The following is a 5,110-nucleotide window of genomic DNA, read 5'->3' on the forward strand; positions in this document are numbered from 1 at the left end:
GGGTGGGGTTGTTCTAATTACCAAAACAAGTGAATATTTGATATGTCTGCTCCTAGCTGGATTTTTTACCATGATGTGGCGCGCTTATCGGCCGCCTGTCTCATTTTTTTTTCCTTTTTTGGGTTCGAGTCTAGGTTCGATGCTCTGATTGATCTATATTCGCGCTATAGAAATTCTACTGTAATGAACTAATATTGGTGCGGTTTTTAAAATATCGTTAATAATGTTGGTGCTTGTTTTAAAAATCCGTTAATAATAGTGGCGCGTTTTTTTTTTAAAAGTCGTTGACGATAGTCGCGCTTTTTTTGAAAAAACCGTTGCGTTTAGGGCTCAACGATACAATCATATTCTTCGGTAATTCAACTTTAGTAACAATTAGTCAACATTGTTTTAAGATTTTTCTATTTTTGATTTTGCGATTATGTTCGCTGTTCTGAGTAATCTATATTCGCACGGTAAATATCTATTGGTTTGATGATTTTTTTAAAAAACAAATTGTTTAAAAAATGTTGCCGCTAATTTTTAAAAAGTCGTTAACTATAGTCGCCTTTTTTTTACAGAAACATTGTGTTCAAGGCTCAACGGTCATATTCTTTAGTGGTTCAACTTTAATAAAAATCAGTCAATTTATCTTTTATAATTTTATTTTTTTTAAATTTTGTTATTATGTTTGTTGTTCTGATTAATATATATTCGCGCTAAAACAATCTTATGTAACAAATTGCTATTGGTGCTTTTTTTTAAAAAAAATTGTTCAATGTTGGCGTTATTTTTTGAAAAATCGTTAACAATAGCGGCGCTTTTTTTTAAAAAAATTGTTACATTCAACGGTTATTAAGACAGTTATATTCTTTAGTGATTCAATTTTTGTAACAATCAGTCAACTTATTTTTTTTATGTATAATTTTCCCTTTTTTTGATTTTGTGACTATGTTCGATGTTCTAATGAATAAATATTCGCGCTATAAAAAACTGTAAGGAATTGATATTAGTGTTTTTTGAAAAATTCATTAAATGTTGACGCTATTTTTTGAAAAATCATTAACGATAGTGGTGCTTTATTAAAAAAAATTGTTACATTCAACAGTCAGTAAGACAGTCATATTATTTAGTGATTCAACTTTCGTAACAATCACTTAACCTATCTTTTATTATTTTTTTCTTTTTTTGATTTTGTGACTAGGTTCGTTGTTCTGATTAATCTATATTCGCTCTATAAAAATCTACTGTAATGATCCGATGTTACTACTTTTTTTTTAAAAAAAAATTAACAATAGTGACATTTTTTTTTATAAAAAAAAAGATGGGTGGTTACATTCAAAATTGAACGAGATAGTCATATTCTTTAGTGATTCAACTTTAGTAACAATCAGTCAACTTACCATATTTTTAGTGACTACTTTCTCATTCAAAAATCTAACATTTATGATTTTTCCTTTTTTGACTTTGTGATTATATTCATTGTTTTGATAATCTATATTTGCGCTATAGAAATCTACCTTGATGAATTGATGTTGGTGCTACTTTTTTTAATAAAAATATGTTAACAATATTGACACTTTTTTAAAAATAAAATAAAATAATAATAATAATTAAAAAATAAAATAAATAAAATAAATAAATAAATATATTATATATATATATATATATATATATATATATATATATATATATATATATATATTACGTTTAAGGATCAACAAGACAATCAAATTCTTTAGTGATTCAACTTTAGTAACAATCAATCAAATTGTTGCCGCTAATTGTTAATTATAGTCGCGCTTCTTTTAAAGAACTGTTGCTTTCAAGGCTCAACGAGATAGTCATATTATGTAGTGATTCAACTTTAATATAAATCAATCAATTTATCTTTTACAATTTTTTCTTTTTTTTTTGATTTTGTGATTATATTTGTTGTTCTGATTAATCTATATTCGCGCTACAAAAATCTATTGTTACGAATTGATATTGGTGTTTTTTAAAAAAAATTGTTAAATATTGGCGCTATTTTTTGAAAAATTGTTAACAATAGTGACGTTTTATTCAAAAAACCGCTACATTGAACACTCATTAAGAAAGTTATATTCTTTAGTGATTCAATTTTCGTAACAATCTCAACTTATTTTTTATATATAATTTTTCCTTTTTTGACTTTGTGGCTATGTTTGATGTTCTAATGAATAAATATTCGCGCTATAAAAGACCGTAACAAATTGATATTGGTGTTTTTTAAAAAAATCATTAAATGTTGATGCTATTGTTTGAAAAATCATTAACGATAGTAGGACTTTATTCAAAAAAATTGTTACATTTAACGATCAACAAGACAGTCATTTTCTTTAGTGATTCAACTTTCATAATAATCACTTAACTTATCTTTTATGATTTTTTTTCTTTTCTTGATTTTGTGACTATGTTCATTGTTCGGATTAATCTATATTCGCTCAATAGAAATCTATTGTAATGATCCGATGTTAGTACTTTTTTTTTAAAAAATCGTTGATAATATATGTGTGTTTTTTTTAAAAAATCGTTAACAATAGTGACATTTAAAAAAAAAAAAAAAAAAAGGCAGTTACATTCAAGGTTCAACGAGATAGTCATATTCTTTAGTGATTCAACTTTAGTAACAACTAACAATCAATCAACTTATCTCTTATACTTAGAGCCCGTTTGGATTGACTTAAAAAAGTAGTTTTTAGGTCAAAAATGAAAACTCAAAAAATAAAAAGTAGGGGGAGACCTACTTTTGATTTTTAACTTATTTTAAGTCATTTTTTACCTTGCCAAACACTTTTAACTTATCTTAAGTTATTTTTGACTTTTTTAAAATTATTTTTTATATTTACACTTTAAAAGTCAAAAACCAACTTAAAAATAGATTTGACCAACTTTTAAACCAATCCAAACACCCTCTTAGTTTATCCTTTTCTGGCATACCATATTTTTTAGTGATTCTACTTTCCTAGTCAACAGTCTATCCTTTATGGTTTTTCCTTTTTTGACTTTGTTATTATATTTATTGTTTTGGTTAATCTATATTTGCGCTATAGAAATCTACCTTGATGAATCAATGTTGATGCTTCTTTTTTTAAAAAAAAATAATCTGTTAACAATATTGGCACTTTTAAAAAAATTATATGTTACGTTCAAGGATCAATGAGACAATCAAATTCTTTAGTGAGTCAACTTTAGTAACAATCAATCAACTTACCTTTTAAAGTTTTTTTTCTTCTTTTTTTTTTGATTCTGTGACAATATTTGTTCTTCTGATTAATCTGTATTCGCGCTATAGAATTATACTATAATGAGTCGACATTGATGCTTTTTTTAAATAAAAAAATTACTAATATTAATGTTTTACTTTTTGAAAAAACGTTGAGTATAGTGACACATTTTTTTGGAAAAAAAATTGTTACATTCAAGGCTCAACGAGACGATAACATTCTTTAGTGATCTTTTGCACTCAACGACTTATTTTTTGTGATTTTTTCTTTTTTGGACTTAATGGTTAGTTTATTATTCTGATTAATCTATATTGATGCTACATGAATCTACCGTAATGAATCAATATAGGTGTTTTTTTATGAAAAAACGTTTAACAATATTGACACTTAAAAAAAATTCATAAACGATGGTGACACATTTTTAAAAAAAATTCGCTATGTTCAAGATTTAACGAGACAATCATACCCTTTAATGATTTAACTTTACTAATAATCAATATCTTTTATAATTTTTTAATTTATTTTTTAACTTTGTGACTATGTTATTGTGCTGATTTATTTATATTTGCGTTATATAAATCTACTGTAATAAACCAATAATGATATTTAAAAGAATTTGATAAAATTGACACTTTTTTTTTGAAAAATAGTTAACGATAGTGACACTCTTTTTTAAAAAATATCATTAAACTCAAAGCTCAACGAAATAGTCATATTCTTTCGTGATTTAGTTGTTAACACCTTATCTTTTATGAATTTTTCTTTTTCCCTTTGTGACTAATGACTATGTTCGTTGTTCCAATTAATCTATATTCGCACTATATAAATCTACTGTAATAAATCGATATATATTGATGTTTTTTTCAAAAAATTAGACATCTTTCATCGATTCATCTTTCATAATAATTAGACATCTTTAATAATTTTTTTGGTTTTATGACTATATATTCAGTGTTCGAAATCTACGTTTTAATTAATAATATCCGCACTAAAAATCTATTATAATGAATATTAGAGTTTTTTTTTTAAAAAAAAATTCGTTATGTTCAAGGCTCAGCCTAGAAGATTGAGGCACTTAACGTGAATACTCTTGTTTATCATTCCCGCATGCTCTTTAGTGGTTCAACTTTCGTAATAATTAAACAACTTATCTTTTCTAATTTTTCCTCTTTGATTTTGTGGCTATATTTGGTGTTTGAAATCTACATTATGGTTAATTTATATATGCGCTAAAGAAATCAACTATAATGAATATTAGCAATCTTTAAAAAAAATATAGAGTTTAAAGCTCAAATTCAAGATAATTAACATTAATAAACGTTTATCATTTCATCGTACTCTTTAGAGATACAACTTTCGTAACGATCAAGCAACTTATCTTTTTCTTCATCTTTTTTTTTTTTTTTACTTTGTGGTTATATTCAATGTTTGAAATCTACGTTTCAATTAATATATATTTGCGTTATAAAAATCTATTACAATGAATATATATTAGCCTTTTTTTTGAAGATTCATTTTTGAAATCTTTAACTTAGAGTTAATAAACTTCTGGAAAAATCCTTTTGGCCTGAATAATTTGTCCATAATACATATTTACACTATAAACTGGTTTTCTTTTTGACAATAATCATAACACAATTTGGCCATAATGATCAAATTAGCTATTAAGGTCATTCTAAATCAAGATTTTGACAAATTTTAAATAATTTGAAGCTAATAGTCAAATTAGTTGAATGTAGTAACTAGTAAGGTCATTCCAAATCAAGAGCTTTGTAAATTTCAAATTACTTGAAGATAATGATCAAATTAGCTGAATCTGTTAAGATTATTGCAAATCTAGAATTTTGTAAATATCAAATAATTTGAAGCTAATGATCGAATTG

The sequence above is a fragment of the Solanum verrucosum genome, unplaced genomic scaffold (assembly GCF_900185275.1).
Source record: "Solanum verrucosum unplaced genomic scaffold, falcon-dt-bn FXZP01000189.1, whole genome shotgun sequence".
Classification (NCBI taxonomy): Eukaryota; Viridiplantae; Streptophyta; class Magnoliopsida; order Solanales; family Solanaceae; genus Solanum; species Solanum verrucosum.